General features: G+C 40.9%; 1 protein-coding gene across 2 annotated transcripts in view; it reads right to left on the reverse strand.

The window, feature by feature from the left end:
* sipa1l2 (signal-induced proliferation-associated 1 like 2) overlaps window positions 1–23070 on the reverse strand; it is an 87114-nt gene that overhangs the window by 61509 nt on the left and 2535 nt on the right. For both annotated transcript variants that reach the window (XM_080759577.1, XM_080759576.1), the window contains exon 2: window positions 12084–12162. The gene's annotated coding sequence lies outside the window, so the exon portion shown is untranslated. The remainder of the gene's footprint in view (window positions 1–12083; window positions 12163–23070) is intronic.

Genomic DNA, 23070 nt, shown 5'->3' on the forward strand with positions numbered 1-23070 from the left:
ACGTGGAGCAAAGAAAAGCCAGAGCCCTTCAAACTTCCTGAGGTTTTTCTTTTATGGAGGCGGCTCCAAGAAGGACCGTCTATAGACCATATGCTGCGTCTGCAGAGTCTCTGACCCCCAGTGGTCCAGAGGAAAGAATGGGACAAAGGTAGGGAGGAGGGGAGGAGGTATTTTTGATGGAGAGGAATGCTGACTCAAATGCAAAATACAATACGGACACACGCTGGGGTCACAGACAAACTCTGTCCCCGAGTGTGTCTCATGTTCATGTATGTGAATAAAATCACAGTTGGAGGAGACTCAGACTGCAGACCTGTCCAAAAAAAAAGCAAAGTAAGTAAGTTACATGTCACAGACGTCCTTTACCTTAAAATGTCCTTAAATCATGCTGATCCACTTTAATTCTACTGGGTGCATCTGATTGTTTCTGGGCATGTGCAGTGTGTGTGTGTGTGTGTGTGTGTGTGTGTCTAACTGATACATGTGCCTGCCTGGGTCTATATGAGTAATGTGCATGTATTCCTGTATGTCTACCAGGCATGTGTGTCAATGAATAAGCGTCTAGTCTCAGCCTGTCTCTGTGGAGAGTGCATTAGAAGTCAGACAAGAGCTAATCCAGGTCAAACAAGTATGCTTCAAAAGAAACACGCTCTACAAACTCCATGAACAAAATAATTATACTTGTACCCTAATCCCAACTCCAGCCACTAGACAAGATAAATACTGCAAGACTCTGCACAAACAAACTACTTCTTTGTCCGTTTTTACAGTCGTTTATACAGTATTAACTAATTTGGTGAGATCATAGAGAGCCAACAAAGAGGCGTTTGCTTCTTCCGATTCTTGACTGGCAACAGACACACATTAAATGGGAACTAGAGTGGTTTTTCCACCATTAGAGTGTGCTGAGCCGTAACCATTCTACTCCGAGTTTGAACTGGGAACTGGTACTGATGAAACACCAAATCATTTGGATACTGGCCTACTTTCAAAGGCTGGCACTGAAAGCATTGATGTGTTGCTTTCTGAATGCTGAAGTCATGCACAAACAGGAACACACGTACAGAGTGTTCCAGTGGAAATGTAAATGATGCTGATAACTCTATATTGTGGTCAGGGCCTGAGGCGCTACCATTCAAGTGTACCGATACTTAGCCAGAAGCATCATATGTCATCAATATGGGTACAGAATACTCTGGTCTGGTAAGAGGGACTAGTCCGGTTCTACTGATGCAATGGAGAAACCAACACAATAGCATTTCCATGTAAGATAAGAACCCAATAATCAACTAATCGTTATAGTAGTATAGGATTTGGTAACATTGATAGGTTGATTAACTAGAAAATTTGACGTGAATTTCCAAAACAGATTAAGATGATTTGTGATGTAACAGAAGGTCTTATTGCAATATTGAACATGTCGCTCAGTCCTGTCATAGCATGTATCGCAATGTCCCTTCAGTCTGTTGGTGAGGTCCTGTTGTCCCGTAAGTCAGAAATTATGTGATTTTCTCTCCACACGGTGCAACCCCAGGGAACAGAGGAGAGGACCCTATCAATAAAGAGAAGTCAACACAGAGAGCAGGCAGGATGAGCCAAACAGACAGCATCTGGAGCCAGCCAAATTGTTTGGCAACACTGTGGGGCCATGACTAATTCTATCTGCTGCCCCACTCCTGTGAACACAGGCAGCAGTCTGCATGAGAGAACCATTAGATCAGTCTCCCATTCAATAACCTTCATTTAAAAAACAGGCAGGGATGACTGAGCACACATGCTACTGGGATGTAAAATTAAACGCCCTGTTTCACTATCGTATATTTGTTTTACTCAGTTGTGTCTTTATATAAGCAGGCCTTTTAATTTACATTTAACTTCCCACAAATAAATGTGGTTTGGCACTTACATCAAGAACAATAATTTACTATGAAAATATCTATTTACCGTCAGTCACCCCAGGCATGACATGCCTCGTGACATCACTGACATTAGCTATTCTACGTCTAAGCAAATCCTACCATTACACTAACTACTTTTAAAAAGGGTTGTAAAAGAAAAATGGAAATAGTTAATGCTCTACATGGTAATTATTGCTATAGAGTAGCCTACTAGGTTTGTAAAAAAAAAAAAAAAAATCATACTTTTTCTATAATAAATGTCAAACTATAAAATCTGTTATATTTGTTAATATCAGTTTTTCAACTCAAGGCCACGCAGATGAGACAACTCATAATAAAATCAACTGATCCCCACTCTGTGGCTGTTATGATGTGAATATCACTTGCACCGCAGCAGCTGCACTATGCATGCACGTGTGGATGTAAACACTACCAGTGAGAAGCCATTTATTATGAATAGATGAATTACTGATGGCCATATTGGTCGTATTAATGTTTTATTATTTTTCTCTCTCCTTTGAAAAACATTTGAACAATATGTGAGTAGTTTAAAATGTGTGAATTTTGATAAGAAGTCTTATGTCTGCATTTGTTAAAATACCTGTACCGTAAAGAAAATAGAAATACAGCAACGTAACATTAGTCGAAAAATAACGTAGGAGTGGTGTTTGGCAATAATTTTCCTATGATTAATTAGTATTAATGCAGATGGAAAGGCAGCAAAGACCAGCATCCAAATCTCTTCAAAAACAAAAAATTGCATCATCATTGATGATGCAATGGAGTTGAGTTACTTGCGACTTCCGGTAACTTACAACAGTAGAAAAATCAAAATTCCTATTATTATTTTACTAGTAATTGAAAAATGCAAATGCTGTTCCGAATCTCCGACTGATTTCCTGCTCCGTCCTCCCCTTAATCGTGAACAAAACCCAGAGATACTTGAACTCCTTCACCTGGAGCAAATACTTGTTCCCTAACCACAGCGCACAATCCATCGGTTTGTGTTAGCCCCACCTGAAACTGTTTTGTTCCAGGGACCACAAGAAAAGATATGTTTTAAATTTTCAAAAATAGCAGATGTAGATAAAAGGATTAAAATGATTAAGTGGGGACCCCCAAGGACTGTGCGGGTCCCCACTTTGAGAACCAAAACCCTCTGCAAACACTACATACAAAACACACATTAGCGTGTGTGCGTGTGTAGCGTGCGTAGCGTCTTGTGATGAGCAGCAGATGTTTGGACCAGTTGACACTCCCAAGTACAGAAACTGTGCTTCAACCGGCTTGGTGTCAGCATGCCAAAATCAACAAGCTCCAAACCCCACTGAAGAAAGATGGGGTGTGTCTGTGTGTGTGTGTGTATGTGGGGGGGGGGGGGGGTATGCAAGTTCATGTACAGTACAGTATGTATGTTTTCATGTCTTTAATTGGGTAGAGCTGTGTACTAGTGCCTCTAGGAACAGGAACTAAACTTTCAGCTCAAAATCAAATAGAACATTATATCAGTGAAAATCGACAGGAGCTTAGAATAACAATGGTGTAAGGCTGCGGGAAGTCCCTCTTTTCAAGACCGTTTGCAGAAATTGGCAAGGTTGCTGCATATGAAGAAATAACGTATAGGACGTCTGACAGATTGGATAAATATATCCGTAAGTGGGGAAGCTATATGATGTATATTCCTGTCAGAAATCCAAAAATACAACACTTTTCTCTTTTTGTTTTATTTTTCTCATTAGATATATTGGATATCTGTTATTTCTTCCACCCACGAACACGCAGCGAATGGCTCTATCATTATCAACGGTTCGGGATGCGATCAGAGTGAAGATGAATATTCTGTGACTACCGGTACTTAAAAAGTAAATATGAAAAAAGCCTGGGACTGGGTAGCCTGGCCCAGCCTGTGATCTCTGGTCCAGAGGGGCAGGTGGGACTGGGTAGCCTGGCCCAGCCTGTGATCTCTGGTCCAGAGGGGCAGGTGGGACTGGGTAGCCTGGCCCAGCCTGTGTGATCTCTGGTCCAGAGGGGCAGGTGGGACTGGGTAGCCTGGCTCCCACTTGGCTCCCACTTCCTATGCCACTTCTTCCCATGCGTTTCCCCAAGCTTTTCTTTTTGAGCCGAATGCTAAAGAAAATAAAAGCCTGCGTACCGAGGCTAGGTGCTGGGTTAGGCTAGGCGCATTTAGGTATTTAATCTGTTAGTCAATGAGTTGAATTGAAGTGAAATTGAGTTAAAAAGCTTGATTTGTCATGACAGCATTCATGCCACCAAAAAAAATAATATTATTGAAAAGAAAACTCTCTCCTACAGTCAAATTCTCATAGAATGACACTCATCCCTCTCCAAGACTATTGTTGAGTTACTCTTGAGTAAGTGCTTATGTGAAAGCATGCTGTAGTAGTCAATTCATCCTCTCAGGATGAATGAATATACATAAGGCGGTTTAGAAGCAAAGGACCCCCCTTATCAATGGCAAAGTCAATGTAGCTTGAGGGTTGGGTGAACGACCTCACTAACACAGACATTCTACAACTCATTTTGAGCCACAGACTCATCAACGGCCAGACATCGACTTGGTTAATATAAGAGCAAATAATACTGTAAAACAAGTATCTTAAATGATTTGTTTGCTCAGAGAATTTAATCACTCCCTGGTTTATTGCCCACAAGGGAACAAAGACGATGCAATTCTGGCAACGTTTGCAATTTTTCTATCTCTAGCGTTAACTATAGCTTGTCTCAGTGGACTGCAAGGAGCAGGTGCTAGGCGAGGCAAGAGAGGCCAAAGGTTTTTCTGTCTCATTCTTTACCTGTAGCAAGCCTACCTATTGAAAACACACCATTAGTACATGATTTAAAGCCACCACTTGGTATGGCATAGTTACATTGCACCGTCAGCATCCCTTGGTTTTGCACTAGAAAAATGAGCAGGTGTCTGTGGAGAAAAAGGACAAGTCTCTGCCAGCAGCCTTAGAAATTGACAGAGTTCCAAATAGTTTTGGCAACTGTACCAGCAAGCCATGCTTGTATCATAACCGTAAGCAGTGGTTCTCAATCATTTTCATGTCAAGGACACCCACGTTGATATGCATATGCATTTGAAAATAATTTGTGCCAAGAACCAAGAGAAGATTTGAACATCTACAAGGTCAAAACATGTTGTGAGCTTTTAGATCAGCTATTTTCGAAATTGTAGCTTAGTAGGTCGGGTGGAACCCCCTGGAAGACCCTGAAGGGCCCGGCATGGAACCTACTTTGAGAACCAGTGCTGTAATGGACTAATCTAGTGACTTGATAAACAGGTTGTACGCATACCGGCATGACCACAGGCACCAGTAGCCTATTGCACACTGGTCCTACTCAGAAACTACCAGGACACTTACACTGAGACATTAACGGAAAATACTGTGCCAGTACGGGTTAGAAAAAGGTACATGTATGCTTTTGGGGGGGCACTCCTGTGCAGCTGGCAGGTGAGTCAGTGTGGTTTGGAAGTTCCCCTGAGGATCGTTGTATTTTCCAGGCCATATCGCCGAACTGCAAACTCAGCAGGTGATTTCCATTACAGCACACAAGGACCATTAGTTCTATATATTGTCTCCAGGTGCTCTGGCTCCACCTTTGCATGCTTTGCTGTTAAAGTTATTGGTAATGATGGATTTGTTTTCGCTACCGCACACTTTTTTGCAATTATGCAAAAAACATATCAACATAGTTTAACCCATTCAGAATGGGAACCCCTTTTGGTGATTTAAGCCTTATGTTATACTTTAGCTATTGAAAAATAGCAGATTTACAAGCTCATATAGCGTGGCACCGAGTGCCGCGCTATACAAGCTTGTAGATCAGCCAACTAAAATAAAGAAAAGTGGCTTGCAAAAATAGCAGGTCTACTATAATCACTAATCAGTAATCTCCGTCCCCCCACAGGCTCGCTCATTGATTTGAATGGGAATATCATGGATTTTCCTCTATACTTGGAACCAGAACTACAAAATCTCTTCCAAGTCGCTTCAGCAAGCCTTTTTTGCTTTGCTTATTCGCATGACATACAATTTCTTCGTGTCCGGTTGTGAGAGGCAGCTTAGCTGCTTGCCTTTGAACCACAAGGTCACGATGGGAGGTGTTGCACTCCACCTCAGAAATCCATCAAGCAGGGAGATAGCGCATTGTAACAGGGATAGACTCCGACGTTCCCTTTCTGACAAACTTACTTATTTTATAGGTTATAGGTTTTCCAAATCGGGTAATGAATGACCGATTGAGTCATTTGGAATGAAAATCGGACGATTTAAATCGGTGGCCGATCGATTGACATCACTTGCAAATAGAAAGCATTATATATTGAGTGAGAGAAACAGATAAGAATGAGAGGCAGATGGCAAGAAAGTGAGCAGACTGGACTGAAAGGAGAGCTAGCACTAGCAGCAGGACAGAAACAAGACAGAAGCAGAGAGTCCAGACAGACAGCTAGATTGTAATATGAGAGAGAGAGGAGAATGCATGTATGATGTCTCACTCTCTGCACCCTGGCATCCTCAAGCCATTCTTCTCTTAAATAGTTTTAAAAGTTAGGTCTGGCAAGTACACGCACGGCCACACACACGCACGCACCTCCAAGTGTTCTCTTTCACTCACTAGCCTACTTGTCTCCCCTGCATCTATCCATCCAAAGCCGTTCTGAGACTGCTCAACCTGCACAATGTGTGTGTGTGTGTGTGTGTGTGTGTGTGTGTGTGTGTGTGTGTGGAAATGACTAAAAGAATAAGACTCAAGGCTGTAACATACTTCAAAAGTACCCAAAAAATCAGCTTGCCAAAACAGAAGAAAATTGTTTTATACTCATGTGACTCTACTTTGAGCGAATTAATGTTAAATTGAGTCCATCAAGTATGGAATATGATTTTTTTGACCATCCATCTTCAACCGTTTATCCATAGTCGGGTCGCGGGGGCAACAGCTCCACCAGAGAGCTCCAGACTTCCCTCTCCAGTCTCCAGGGCAACATTAGTAACTTCCTCCTGGGGCATCCCAAGACGTTCCAACTTCCAAGGCCAGTGAGTCGATGTGTTTCCTCCAACTGTGCCTTGGTCTGCCCCAGGGTCTCCTCCCAGTGAGATGTGCCTCGAGGACGTCCCTAGGAAGACGCCCGAGAGGCATCCTAACCAGATGCCCGAACCACCTAGGCTAGGCGATATGACTTCATATCCATATCACGATTTGAAACTTTTACCTAGATTAAATTAGTATTATATTTTGAACAACTGCCAAGGTCAGTACAGTAAATATGTTAAACTGATATTGCATAGTCACAAGTTTGACCCCTACACTTTCAATATGTCCCTGAATGAAACAATTTGAAGCCCCTTCCTGGAAACAAGTAATTTTTCTCAAGATTAGAGCATCAACTACACAGCTGAAATGTAAATGTAGCAGATTATCTGGCTGTAACGTATCTAAGACGCTGATCTGGATTAAATGCTTACTTGTCAAGTCTAACGGCGCCTGACGTGTGACAGAATGAGTTACTGCCTGAGCTGACTATAGCAAGTTAACCTCCCAACAGTGATTGCTGATTCAGAAGGATCAGTCGGCACTGGGCAGCGCGCACAACCCTGCACTTTTTTGAAACAATTAAATTAATTTAATGACAGTGATTTCCCAGGCTTAAACTCTTCCTATGCAATATTTTATCTACACTAATAATAAGTAAGTCTACCCGCTCAAATGGTGTTTGCACTGGGTTGAACTTATGAACTTATGCCAGCAAGGCTGCATCATTATAACCAGTAAGAATTTAATTATTATTAGAACTCTATGGCTGCCCAGGCGGTGGCGTAACCGTCTGGGCATGCGACTGGTAATCCAGTCGCAGTGTGCCGCGGGTTCGACTCCCGAGCCCGACACGGCCTTTACCCATCTCTCTCCCGTTTCCTGTCAGCCTACTGTCTGTCCCTTCAAAAAACCAATAAAAGGCGTAAGCCGCAAAAAGATATCTTAAAAAAAAAGAAAAAAAACTCTATGGCAGGGAGAGAGTTTTGAGTTTCCCAAACGTATTATGAATTGGATTATAAAAGAGTCTTTCTGGGCAACAAGCACCACATGTGTTGGTTGGAAGAGGACGGTTATTCCGCTTGCAGCAGATCTACAAGCCAAAAGCGTATTGATACTCGGGTCTTGATAAATGCCAAATTTTCTGGCCTGTTGAGAACTCAAATTTTCGCCGGCTGCCGGGCGCGGCTGCACTAATAACTTTGGGGCAGGCCTGTCTAGAGTTAAAATGGACAGGTATCAGTCAAAAGGGAGACATCGTAGATTCCCATATATTAATATTGATGAGGGATCTCCATCCCTGATGTCACGTGATGTCACGAGGCATGACCATATAACATACCGTATATGCCCGGGGGTTGACTGACTGGAAATGCATGATTTCATAGTAAATGTGACCTGTTGTCGCAATAATTTGAACCAATATGCTACAAAAAATGTACAATCTCTTGATTTGACGGCATGATCAAACTTCATCGACTCATTCTCAAAACTTTTACAAAATATCTTATTCCAGTTCCAGGTGCTGTATCTAGCAATCTTTCGGTGCATTGAGGCTCTGACTCCAGTGTGCTGTGAAGTTTTTATACTTTTAGACACGGTTCCCAGACATAGTGGATAGGCAGATTGCTTGCGCTCCTTGTAAACCTTAACATCTCCACCATACAGTTAGTATCAAATGATTGATTTGCTGGTACTGTTGTGAAAACATGGTAAATGTCTTTCATTAGAATAAATTCGCAAAATACAAGCAAATCATTCCCAAATCGATGAAGCCGCGGGAACTGTAGAATGGGAAACATTGCAAACTTTTGGGGTTGCTAATACTATACTATATAATAAAGGTGAGCAAGAACAAGACTGTGGTTAACTAGAGGCAACGACACTAAAGTAGATTGGAGAACAACAGACACTGAGCAGAGCAACAACTTCCTAGCTCTCAGCAAGGAAGCTTATGAAGAAAGGTCGCCAACATCATTTTCTCTAACCTGCAATTCCAGCCGGCAGATTCGTCGCACTGGGTGCAAACTGCAGCCGAAACAGCCGGAATACATTGGAGTCAATGTAGCCGAGTGGAAAAGCAAAAGCATATGAACAAACACTATTTCTGAATGATTGAGACCGTTCAGGAAAATAAGACATATAATTATTATAATTAATAAATATAACATTAATTGTCTGCAGTGTTGCTTTTTGATGTGTACACTGTGTAATTGTATAGAGGTATCTAAAGAGCACAAAGTACGTTTCTGAACATATCGCGAGACTGTCCACTGTTTCCTGTCTGGCAACCAAATCTCGAGATACAAAACATCCGAGACAGAAATGATACCTGCCTCAATAAAATGATGTAGGCCTACTGTGCACATCAAAAGCAAGTGATTAGAAAACAACCTGTGATACGTCTTCTTTTATATTCCTGAACCGATTATATGACAAAGGTCGCAATCGTTCATAAATAGCGTTTGTTCATGGGCTGGTCCAGATGGCTCCATTCACTGCCATGTATTTCATGGAACTTCCGGTGCGTGGTAATTGCTACCCATGAGCGGCATGGCGCATGCCCGGCGTCCAGTCACGTGACTCACGTCCCTTCCTTTCATTACGTTCCTTGGCTCTCAGACAAGGGTTAATGCATTTCCTGACAAGCACAGATCACAGGCTCAGTCACCAGTGTAATTAGGAATAATTTTCTTCATAAAGCTCTCTCACACTCACACGCAGTCATGCACATACACAAAATCCTTAGTGTTCATTTGACTCTAGACAGGGTTAGGGTTACTACACAATTGGAACAGGTCCATTTGGTTCCATTTGTGCACCAAATAAAATGAATACTGATGATTATCTCCTCCAGGCAAACAGCCTGTCCATGTATATATACATGTCTGAGTGTCCGTCCGTCTATGCAAAACGAATCCCGAACTGTTCAACATCAAACATTGCATGCACACTCCCAGTAGGCCAAAGAACACACTTGCTCTGCCTCAGGTACACTTGAGTGTTGCTGTGGCCTAGAATCGAACCTGAGACCTTTGGCTTCTCATGCAGGCTCTCTCTCCATTCAGCTATGGCCAGCAGCCACCCCAAATATTGAGGACAGAAGATAATAATAATGTCCTCCTCACATCCAATTTTTCTCTAAGTAATTGATAATATATTTGTCATAAGTGGACAAATACAGAGGAATAATCTAATTAAAATATTTAAGACCACACCACTTTGAAAAGTTATTTCAGCCTTCTTTCAGCCTATCGATAATGTATAAGGATTACAATGTATCCTGTAATGTGAAAAATGCAGCCTTGTTTTAGTTTGGTTTCCTTTTTTTGTCCCTTGCTTTGTTTTTTTTAATTGTCTGTTTTGTTGTCTTTTTATCAATACAATTTTTTATCTACAACATTCCTGAGATAGGATGAGTTGAAGTGAAATTAGCTTGGAGTATATCAAGTCTATCCTGAATTGATGGGTGAATGAAGATAAATTAAGATGGTTATTTGTTGCAGTGGGGTAATTTCATCTGGTCAGTAGTCAGATGCTTCATCTACTACATTAAATCTCAGTCTAATTAAGCTAGAAGAGAAGAGTGCTGAGCGATTGCTCAATAATACAAATTAACCCTGGCCAACCTCCGCCATCTCCAGCCTAATGACTGCCTGTGTTCCTTGAAAAACCACGGCATGCTTGCCCAGGAACTATAAATGTGAACATGTTGGTGTTACACATACACAGTATAATTTGGCAAGATTGCCTTTAATCCTGGTCTTGAATTTGAGATTTTCTATATACTGCATTTTCAGTTCCTATATTATTTGTTGTGTTTCTTTTAGTTGTGTTTGTATTTACAGCACTTCATCAGCACAATAACCTGTATTCTTCTACACATTTATTGCTCCTTGCACTATGTAATCGTTTTCTTTCCATTTTACTTATTGTAAATTGTATGCTTTGTGTGGACAGAGAGCTGGGAAAAGACGTACAGCAAGCGGTCCAGTCGGCCGGGAGTTGAACTGGGGACCGACACACTGTGGAAGGCATTTTGGATCCATGTGGCACACTCCATGTGGCACACTGGGTTTTGAAAGGTTCTCTATGAATTAAGTAGACTTGAGTGTCGTTGTTGATATTATTATCATAATCAATTGTGTTTCAGTGCCAGAAATTCTGTTTTGCGTGGAGTGGAGATTACACATTAGACCCCTGCTGGCTCTAACCCTTAACCCTAGTGCTGTTAATGCCATGCTCTAATCACTGAACTACACATGGGTCAAGCTGACCTCTAACAGCTGTAATGAGGCATTGATAACTTTCCGGCGAGAGGTCAGCAGGTTAATGGGCACACTGAGTGGTCTCTCATCAGCAGCAGAGATTACGTTTCCTACCACTACCAGCCAGTGGTCATGGGCGTCATCAGCAGCAGAGATTACGTCACCCTGTGACATACTAGCGTCATGTCCAGGGGGTGTACTTGTACATCAAGCTGCCTCACGCTACAGAAACAGGAGATAGGCTCCTGCCCTATGGGCCTCATGGCTCAGCAAGGCTTACTACTTTACCACTACCAGTGAGTGGACTCCTGTTGCCAGATTTCTCCCATTTTGAAATTGCTTCCGTCATACAATCAGGAGCAACGGAAGCTCTATCATCATGAGTAAAGTGGAGCCTATATACTATACTATTCTATACACATAGAAATCATCAAAGCAAATATAGCTTGCTGCTTAGCAGAAATGGAAATACGAAAATAAAATGTAAAGATATTTTTAAATATATTTTCGTGAACGGAAATGACAGCTTCCTTACTCAGATTTCGGGAGGTGTAGTTCCAGACTCCATATAGCATTCGGAGATTGTGGAATAGTTACGAAATAATAAAAGTAATAAAGTAATAATTATAGAAACTTCAATCCAGCCATGTGTCCTGTCCTTGTCTGTAAGCAAAACGACATACTGTAACCATGATGATGCATGTTGAAGCACAGGCCTGGCCTGAGCCCCATCAACCCGATTCATATTCTCTTAAATCAAGTTTGCCATGTTGCTGTAAAAACAGCAAATAAGGACTATTTCACAGCCACCAAATCAGGACTATTTCACAGCCACCAAGTATTACAGAGTCAAAGTACTTACCATAAAAATAAGGCTATAGTCCTCACAGCTGATCCGAGGTCCAATCTGACCGAATGCACTTCAGCGCATGTCACGGTATCTGAAATAAAACATAAAAATGCCAAAAATATAAATATAAAATAGGCAGTATAAGGCTCATAGTTTCAGATCTTACACTTCAGATACACTTTGCTGGCATTTCAACAAACACACTCAGTGTCTTCCATGCTATAACACTGTTATAGCATGGAATCGTTGACCTACACAAATATAGAAGCAATGTTGAAAATCATGTGGGATCTATTTTGCATCAACGGTCTCTCCTGGGAATTCCGTCTAGGGAGGTGGGATCTGATAACACACCGATAACACAAATGTCACAGATTTGAATGTTAACTGTCAAAAGCACTCTTATGTCGACATGTTACAGCAGCCGGGGGTGATAATGTTTCATTTCCCCAGCGTAGTGCCCTTTAAAATATTCCCACAGCGTAATTGTAATTCACTGCATGCCATGTTATATTTAACTTTTACTGTTGTACAGTGAATTGTGCTTTACGTGTTCACTGGCCAGCAAAAACTAATATTTCCTTCACACACATAAGGGAATGAATGATTCAAGTAAGTGTTCCGTCTTATTCCCCATTGATGGTGTAGTGATTAAAAAGACCTCTGGGACTGAACCGAACGGATTCCTTCTTCCTGTCCCTCCCCTACACCATATCCCGCTCCTGCCCATCTAAACAGATACAAAATATACCATATGGGAGTGGAATACCCACTCCCCTTTTAAATAGAAGAAATGTTTGTTTGAGTATTTTTATTCAATTCACTACAGAAAACGGCTATACCACAATACGCCCAGCCATCTTAGTTATACATGAGGAGTTAATGCACACAGTGATCAAATACACACAGAATGAATTATATATTTCTGACCCGATCCGACTCCATAGTCCAACATAAGACAGGAGTGAATCTCTTCAAAAAAGACTCAAGCTGGTCTCTGGGGCAAGAGCCAAGAAATGGAAGCGACCTCAATGTAAACTAAGTACACACTGGGTGACAAATACCTTATGTTGCGTGTGTTGCAAATGCGATGAACATGGATTTTACATCTAGGGTTAGCCAGCATAAAGCATAATACATGTGGTGCTCACAACACAAATAAAGCTGTACTCAAAATATTTGCATGTTTACTAAATACTAGACCAGGTCCAGATGGACTGTATATGAACTGAACAAAACGTATGCTTTCCCTGTTATACTGTATGTATTGTGATGAATAGGGATTTTAAACACAAATATTACTGGTCATGTATACAATAAATGTATCTAAATATCTAAATCTAAATATCTGTATGGTAACAATAATATTATAGATAACAGGATGAACCAAACATCTGGTTGAAGAACTTTTACAATACATCAGGTTTGGAGGTGCCACGATGACACGGAATAGTTCATTCAATAAATAATATTCTGTCCAGAAATAGATACATTGAAGTACAAAATGGCTTCTATTTCAGTGTAACTTTCCAGGAAGAGAAAGACTATAGTTTCCAATAACTACCGGTAGACAGAAATGGTGGCATATAATGAGCATTAGTGATGACTAATTATATGAAGATAAGGTTTAAAATAGGTGAAAGGCTCTTTTAAAATTAATTGAAGCATATTTTTTAAGTGTTTATTAGATTTTTTTTAGGCAGGCTGTGGGATCTGTTGTGCCAGTTGGTCCCACGTGCCCATTATTGCACATAGTTTGAGTGCCACATATTCCCTGGGTATGGACTAGTTTCATTGGGTGCACATATTCCCTGGGTATGGACTAGTTTCATTGGGTGCACATATTCCCTGGGTATGGACTAGTTCCATTGCATTAATATTGTTTCAATGAACAGTAAACAAGGTCATTGTACAGTATGTAGTACTTGACAATAGCAACTAACAGTAATAGTAAAAGTAATAACTCTGCATTACCCTTTTGACACACAAAGATCTGATAAATATACATGATCCTAATGGGAGAAGTTTCAAGTTGAACTCTACAGCATTAATATGCAGTCCAAAAATGTGCCTCTCTAAGATCAACTGATACTTTAATATTGCGTAGTTACCTGGAGGGGACCGTCATCAGTCTGCCACCAGGCACCAGCCCACCACATCAGTACATAACGGGCCCCTAACAAACTGCATACAGCCTGCAATTTATCTAAGAACTGACATCACAGGATGTGATGTAGTCACAAATTAAACGCAATTAAGTTAGCAAAGATATCCCTCAAGGTCAAATAACATACCTTTGCTAAAGCAAGCACATCTGCTTCCCAACCTCAATTTCCACAAACATGTATTTCTCTTTAGTTTCTTTCTAATTGACGGTTTCCTGTATCCACTTCATAATGACATTTTGTGTGCTACTCTAAAAGCACCGTTGTTAAATATAAATGTGCTGATGTAACTAAACTAGTGAAATAAGACGGTTAGAAACGAAGGAAGAAGACGTGTTGTGCCAGATTCCGGCTGGATGTTCATTCAGATGTTCAGAAACTATTTATTTACGTCATCATAAAATGCTCGACTTCCCCAAGCCCCTTCCCCTCCCCTGGCAACACTTGATGTGACCACTTCCTGTTTGATTAAATAATTAGATCAGTAACACAGAAGAGGCAGGGCAGAGGCACAAGGCCCCCAGGGAAGGTTCCTATTCAGATGTCGTTTCCGCATAGATGGGGAGAAAGCATTCACAAACTGAAGCTAATCTTCCCTTTATCTACGCCACTGAAAAACCAAGGCGGATGAGGTCATCGCTCCTCCTACTGCTGAGCCAGCATCAAAGCCTGGGATTTATTTTTCACACCAACTTTGTATCACAATCACACAGGAGAGAGCTCTTAATGTGTGTACCCTGACAACAGCCTAGCCTGAATGCACCCACGCATGCACCTTACCCAGGTCACCTTCAAGTAAAAGGAATTGAGCATACCAACATAGCATTTCAACCTTAAGACTGGGACAGCAGGGTGACACTTGGTTAGAGAGACTTGTCTTGGAATGGAATCCTGTTGTGATTGGCTCCAGCAACTGGCATTCTTTAAGCCACACAGGGTGGCAGGGGGTGGCTGAAGAGGCAGCCTTACTACATGAAGATGACAGGTTTGCCCTGAACAAGGAGTATCAATCAACAGCCAGGTGTCCTGTCAAAGTGTCCTGGAGCAACAAACTACTACCTTGTACCTGTTAACCACCTGCATGTTGCTCTGGAAAGAAAAACATGAGATAAATGTTTTTGACTCTCCGGTTGCAGGACAGTCTCTCCAAAGACTTGGAGACGCAGCCTCAAATAACATTGTCCCCCAACAGGGATTAAACCTAGTTTCACAGTGCAGGTGCTGATGGTGCAACCAGGTGCTTACCCAACTGAGCTATTTCTGAGATTTTATTCATAGCTGGCACTGGAACTAAACCACCTGCTCAAATACATTTAAAACATGAGACATGCACACAAACAACCGTTAAGACTAAAGGTGTGCAACTGTGCATCATGTGGAGTGTTAAAATGTTAATAACAGCTACGTTTCTGATTGGCTTAGAGTTGAGTTACGTATATATGAAAAGTTGAAATGCTTGGTTTTGGAGTAGTGTCAATCAGTAATCTACCCCCCCCCCCCCTCCTCCTCCTGAAACAATCATAGTGAAAAAAATTGTTATGGGTAATGCACATGCTATTTTGAAGGCATGTGCTGGATTTTCTACTTGATTTTGTAGTGCTATACTACAAGCCATTGAGCTACACAAGTATTGGCACTGTAGTGTTAGTTACATGCCACCAACACACAAGACCAGTCTAGCACTGCAGTTTGATAGAAAGAAATGTCAGACTAATTCATAGCTCACCACAAGATGAGGAGTTCGATGAGTCATCCACACAGAACAGCCTGAATGGGCCACAAAGATTATTTTGTGTATTTGCTGAAATGATTGACGTAGTATGTTTTGTATCAACAGATTCAGATGAAGTTACAAGCGTGCAGGTTGCCACAGGGTTGAGTAAATATTGCTCAACCCTCCACTCATAACATACAGTAGGAACAGGATGTGCATAAGAATAAACAGCTTCAATTAAAAACAAATCAAATTTTCTGTTAAGTAACTACTTCAATTATCTAATCTTTCAATTTTGTGTTGTGTCTTTGTTCAAATAGTGGAGACCTCATTTTTACACAAAACTCCAAATACTGTCTGAAGTCATAATGTGTTGGTTGGCTCAAAACGATTGCTTAAAAATATGATGGATAGAAAAACATTAAATATGTGACTTCTGTGTGACTAACTTATTTATTATAGCATACCATATACACTTACACAGTGTATACACAGTACAGCTAAGACTTGTCCTTGTACTTTGCTTGGGTATTTCCACAAAATTGACTGAACTAAAGAGAAATAGTCTCTCCAATAGGGTGTAGTAGTGTCCATAACCAGTTCAGAATACTGACAATAAACCATTGTTACAGTAGGGTTACATACAGCTCTTTTGTTTGGCTTTCTGCACAAGTTCATGACAACAAACCTGGTGCTTTCCTGCACCACCCGTCTATCTCTGGGCGGGTGCTGTGCATGTTGCTGCAGCCACTTACACAAGGCCCCTCAATGTGCATTGTGTTCCTTCATACAAACACAAACATGCACACACCTACCTATCGAGAAGAGTTAGTCATCAGCTGGTTAGCCGGATGGAAACTGGGGAAGTTGGAAACATCTCAAACTTTGTTGCAAATGACACAAAGCAGTCGGTTGAACAAGATCGACTAAAACATCTACGAACATTGCAGCACTTCACCTGCTTCATGCAGTTTGAAGGTCCTTCTTGTTTTAAACTTTAGCTGAAAGGGTAACTTATAGAGACTATGCAGATATAGAGCGTCGCAGTCCCGCCCCCGCGAGGACCAGAAGTGAATTCCCCGTTCATTTTCATCATAGACTTTTCAAAAAGTATTTATATAAAGTATAACTCGAGTTGTGACACATCATGACAGTAAACACAATGTTTTGGGCCGATCAAATAATTTGTAAGAAGAAAAACATGGCAGGTTACAACACATTTTGTTTTGTTTTTCGTCTTACATTATTTGATCAGCAAAAAACAGTGTCACAACTCGAGTTGGCTTTGTCCGTGGCGTAATTGTCTTTAAATAAAAACTTTTTGAAAAGTCTATGAGGAAAATGAATGAGGAATTCACTTCTGGTTCTAGCGTCGTCTGGGACTGCCCATAATTCCCACATATACCATTACTCCAACTGCATGGCTTCCCGTGTGGTTAGGGATAGGGTTAGTAATTCTGTTAAATTCGTTAAAGAGTGTATGCGCATGCATAAAGTGAGTGGCAAATCGAGTGGCAAAGTGAGTTTAACATCAGTTAACATTGCTTAATGCAATCACAGACTTTTCTGTTTGGATGTATGGGCTGTCAAGGCCAGAAATTCTTTTTTTTGCCACTCGGTAGGCATTCCTGCATAACTTCCTGGTATGATGATGATGTCATGCGCATACCACGGCACCATTTCAACAATTATGTTGTGTGTGATGGTGTGCAATCGCAACCATGCCACAAACCTGTTTTAATATCCCAAAATAGTGTCTGGCAGTAAAAAGTAAACAGATACATGCAATGGATTCCAGAATCAAATGCAGCAGCAAACAAAGATTTAAGCCCATTTTGACGCTTTCCTATCAACTTATAAAACAAATCTCCATCATCAATAATTTCTATATTTTCACTGGATACGATGTGTGCTGATGAACGGTCACGAGTCACGACAGCACATAACAAATTAAGCCAAGCCAGAGCAAAGTCCCAGCAGACTCCTTTGATAAACAAACACTGGTACATTGTGAAATATTGAAGAGCTCAGCAGCAGATATTGTTCTTGACCCAGAAAAGAGAGGATGGATTCGATGGAAGTCAAATTCCTTCGGATGACAATAGATCGATAGACAATGGATAGCAATATTATATCACTTTGTGTGAAATATTATATCACTAGTGTCAATTTGGATTTGGAAAGGATTTTCAAGAACAAAAACAAATCATATGCTGGTAAAGGTAAGGAAGGCCATGGTACCAGGACTAGTCTTAAGAGTTTTCCCTTGGCAACAGTGATACAGGGAAGCTTAGTTTGTTTGTTTAAGATGAGGTACAATACACTTTAATTTAGTCCCAGAATGTAAATTTGTCTTGGAAATTGTGTTGACAGCACAATTAAGGACACAGAAACAGCACATCCAAACGGCAACAAAGCAGTCATTAACTGACAAGGATTAATTACTCACATTGAAATAGCTCTGTTTTTATTATTTTTTTTACCAGCCTAATGAGCTTATACAACCTCGAGTCACCAGATGAGGTCAAAGAAAAAATAAATCAACCATATTTGTTGATTTTACACTTTGCTACAGAAATATGTAATATGGGTTTCATCAGTCATCAATTGCCAGAGACTATGTGAGTACTAGTCTCCAGTTGGAGTGTAGCCAGTTGGAGTGCAGCCTCAGCCCTCAGTGTTGGTGTCAGGTAGCCTGACAGATGGCTGCATGGCACTTCAGACGGCCTTCTTTGACGGCACAGACCTAGTACTCCTGAGTACAGACCCAGTGACATTAACAATTTCACACTGAGTGACCATGGCTTGTTGAAGACAGGCAATGAGAATACTTTGAATTGTTACATATATTGCCAAGACACTGTGGCTCTGGCCATTGTACGAACTATGTCATGTTGATTTTTTCTAATGTTATTTGAGCTTATTCAGTCATTAGAATTCACTCAGGATGACAGCATCACTAAAATACACATTCAATCTAATGAGGCAGAGGAAGACTTGCATTGACTGGACACTCAATGTTCCATGCATAACATCTACATGTCTGATTTCAACTAATTTTTAAGACTTATCAAATGCACTGAATCAAAATTCAAGCTTGACATGTGCTCCCTGTGTGCACCAGTGCAAGTATATACCAGCCTAATTTTCTGCACTGCAATATTTTACTTTAAAACCTTTACAAACATTTCACCAGATATTTAAGAACACATTTCAGCTAGGATGCAGACAAGTATCTTAACCACCAACCATTATTCTTTATATAAACCGACCAATGTTCCAACCAGCCACTTCAAGTTTTAGGTGCACATGCAAATTACTATGCAGATTCAGTAAGAAAAAGCTTGATTTCTGTGCAGAAATAGAATGATAAAATGACCATAGATAGATACTATAGTTAGATACTATAGTTAGATATAAAGATACTATAGTTAGATACAGACAGACAGCTTTATTGGCAGTTTATTGGCAGCCAAATGGACTATACAGAAAAAGACAAAGCTTGTTTCCATTGTGGTCCATCATGTGAACTATACACAAACATACTGTACAATCTTTGTGTATACTAGTTATAGTTAAAGGAAACAGTATATGAAAGTTTCTGCATGATTCAGGAAGATGTAATTATATCAACAATTATATCAACAACTTTGCTTTTGTTGACACATCTTAAACACGGCAGACTGTCCCTGGTCCCATATGTCAGATCTGCCTTATTTCTAACTGGTGGTAGTAGTGTAACTTCGTGATTTTAAACAATCATGTGCTGAGCTGAACCTCTTGTCAAAACCATTTCTGCACCTGCTGCTAATAGCAGATTCCTTAACTCAGCAAAACCTACAAAGCTGTGAACACAGTTAAACATAGTAATCCATTAAAGTCCTCTGAGGCTACAGGTCCAAACTCAGTGCTGATGAATAATGACCAGTAGTTGGCTGCCTGAATAGCTAACGGACTGGGTGACTATTTGACTGGTTGAAGCATAAACACACTTGACTAACTCCCAGACTGACTAGCAAGCTGACTCGCTGGCTGGCGGACTTGTTGCGTCTCTGGCTTGCTGCCAATTCTGTATGAATGTCATAGTCAGTTTGGTGGAAGTGAGAACAGCTCTATTCCCCGGCTGGCATTGCCTCTTTAAATCTACTCCTGTCACACAGAAAAAGCCATCACTACACAGCGCTCTGTGGGCCACCAGAGTAAGTCAACTCAGCTCAAGAGAAGAATCAACAATGTGTTGTTGCAACTCCTCCTCTCCTTTTAAAATAATGTCCATGAGTCTGACAATTAAGGCAAGCTGGATGTGTAGTAGCTAAAGCGTTAGGCTTGGTTACCACAGCAACCAGGGTGATTTACACCCGATCTCCCAGTTTGTTTGCTTTTCTTTCACCCAGTTTTCCCTGGATCTGATTTCTTTACCTTGATGCTACCGTTACTGCTACTAGGAATACATTCTATTATTGCAAGTCTCCCTGGATAACATAATCCTGGTGTAACCTATATGTTGTTAGTTGTTAAACCTTTCATGACGGGAGCTACCTCTGTGTCTCATATAGCAACATCTTTTTTTTTATATATATATATATATATATATATATATATATGAATTTGAAGGTTTTCAGAAAACCTTAGGTTAGGTTTTAGAAGGCGTTTTTATAATCGGCCTCAGGTCTAAATGGGTAACTTAATACCTTGAATAATTTGAGGTTCAAATCATTTTATGTATTAACTTATCCAGAGAGCTTTACATTTGAGTCAAATGTAATATAGCTGAATTGCTCAATTAACAAAAACACACAAAGCTGCGCATAGGAGGGGCTAGCGCCCCTCAAAAAAAGAATGTGACAGTGAAAGGTTCGGGGCCCTGCTGCCTATCTATGAACAAATTGCAATTAAAGTATTAGGTAACTTGTATTGATCCCCATGGGGACATGCGTTCTCTGCCTTTGACAGACTATTGGGAACAGCGCTCAGCCACTTCAGCACTCTGGGAGCGGTAAGAGGTTCATTGCCTTGCTCAAGGACACTTTGACAGAATAAAGCCAGGAATCAAACCGGGGACTGTCCATTTCCCAGATCTACTACCTCCTGAAACACTGCTGACACATTGACCCAATATATATTGTATGTGGATTCTGGGTCAGTTAAATGAGTAATACCGCTTGCAGGAGTGACAACTTGAAATGGTAAATGGGATGAAATAAATAAAAACTGCTGAACTGCATTGTTGCCATTTGCCAAGTGCAATGAACGTAGGAATGTACTGTACAGTACAAAATGAAGAGATGGGTGCCGTTACATTGCTGCCTTACAATCTTGTCCATAGTACAGATACTGCTGTGTAGATTTAGAGATGGGAATGTAGCCTTTGACATCTTGTTTAGTCTACAGAAGTGTGGCATGTAGGGCCTCCTGTCCCTGAGTTTCTCTCCTCTCTACTATGACCTGGTTCCAAGGGAAACATGACACATATAGGGGTGTATTTGCATTTCATTATAGTTCATACCAGGGATGCATCAGTACCATGAACAATGCAATATCTCATTCCCTGTTGCATTGAATATTGCTGGTAGGTCCTGATTTGTTGATTCACTGGAAGCATACTTATTTTCGATAAGATGCGATTAGCGCTCCGTTTGCACTAGGACATTTTGGTTGTACTACAGCAGGGGTGCCAAAAGGGTAGATCGCGATCTACCAGTAGATTACATAGGATGTGCAAGTAGACCACATGACATGCTCCTAAAATATATAATAATAATAAATTTCTATTTTTGGCATCTGCCATTTGAATTAAGGACACCCGTCAGCTCAAACACACAAAGCAATATATTGTTTTCAAGAGCGTTCTTGAGTCAAAAAAGTGTGGGCACCTCTATACCAACTGAGTGAATTTACTAGCTGCATGGTCACAGCTACAAATATCTATGTTAACAAGACATTTAATCATGTATGCATGAAATACAGTCTTACAATTCATGATGCGTTTGAACTATCACGTACAGTAATTCATGATTTTCCCAGTTTGAGCTTGAACATTTTGGACCAACAGAACAGACTGACACAGTGGCTTTTACCAGCTGCATGGTTGCAGAGTCTACCTTTCTTGAATGGTGTGTCTGAATTTAAAGACACTGGAAACTTATCACAACAAAATGGTAGATTTTGTTTGTTTTAAGAAAAATAATTAAGATGGATATTTTGTGGTTGCTTTGCGGCCCCAAAAATCCCACAAATGTTGGCTCAGGGGAGAAAACAGGGCTTTAACTTCAGTGACTGCAACAGTGTAAAGCTAAACTAATGCCTTATTATACTTGTGCCGAGTCACGCAACGAAAATAGCAGACCTACAAACGTACAATGTGCCGTGCTGTGACACACTGTGAGCTTGTAGATCGGTGTGGAACTAAGTATAAACGACCCTTAAGTAAGCCTGTATTACAACACCATGAGTCAAGGTCAGAGTGGAGCAGGATGAAGATGAACGGATTAAACAGTTCTCCCATAAGCATCTTGTTGACTACAACTGTCATTCCACAACCCAGAGGAGACCATAGACTGTTCTGGGTTCAGAATCAGATTAGCCCTACAAGCAGAACCCAATGGTACTGAAGTTTCTGATATTTTTTAGACCCAGACCATGGGGTCCCACCCTGCCACCGGGTACGCACACATAAATAAACGTAAACACCTTCGGATACGTCCTTCTGCGCTCTTTGAGGACTTTTTTTCCGTTTGAGGGCTTCTGAATGTGTGAACTTTAAGTACCTATAAATACCGCTGCGAATATCTCCTGTGGTGCGGAAGCCGTTAAGTATTTTTAATATTTGTTTGACCGATTTGGTCGCTTTGATTCTTCTCTTCCTTCCTTGTTTATTGACACCTCATTGTACCGCCTATCTGGCTAGCTAGTGGCGCTATAGCTATGACAGAGCAGATCAGAGGCAGGAACGTAGCCGGCACAAGCCAACCGCACATCGGGAGGCGGTACAATAAACGGTAAATAAACAAGAAGAATCAAAGCGACCAAATCGGTCAAACGAAGATTAAAAATACTTAACGGCTTCCGCGACACAAGAGAATTCGCAGCGGTATGTATAGGTACTTAAAGTTGACACCTT

This window comes from Protomyctophum bolini (assembly GCF_963924005.1).
Source record: "Protomyctophum bolini genome assembly, chromosome: 3".
Classification (NCBI taxonomy): Eukaryota; Metazoa; Chordata; class Actinopteri; order Myctophiformes; family Myctophidae; genus Protomyctophum; species Protomyctophum bolini.